This window comes from Atta cephalotes, assembly GCF_000143395.1.
Source record: "Atta cephalotes unplaced genomic scaffold scaffold00013, whole genome shotgun sequence".
Taxonomy (NCBI): domain Eukaryota; kingdom Metazoa; phylum Arthropoda; class Insecta; order Hymenoptera; family Formicidae; genus Atta; species Atta cephalotes.
Window position 1 is genome coordinate 6,063,731 of NW_012130077.1, and position 459 is coordinate 6,064,189.

Here is a 459-nt window from a genome sequence, read left to right on the forward strand (position 1 = left end):
TATATATATATATATATATATATATATATATACACATATATATTAAGATGGAAAAAACAAAAAATCAGAAATTCAAATATGGCGTATGTAAAAAAACTTGTGACAGCCTGAAAAAATTCCTGTAAAATTTTATTTCAACAAAATAATTTTTACTCTTGAATCAGCTATAATTCAATTTTTAGAGACTTAGATGTCATTTCAATAAGATTAGTCACTTAATAATTTTTAAGATTTGTTTATAATGTTGTCGTGGCAATCATTTTAAATCGGTAACATCACAGTGATTTTCTAATTTTCAAACATTTGCGTTAATTATTATAATTCTTGTTTTATTGAACTAATTACAAAAAAACCATTCTCTTTAGATTAACATGATCTCTCTTTTACATTATAACTCTTCCTCTGAAATTAATAGTTTTTATATTTAAGAGTCACATCTAGTTGGTAGAGCACTTTGAT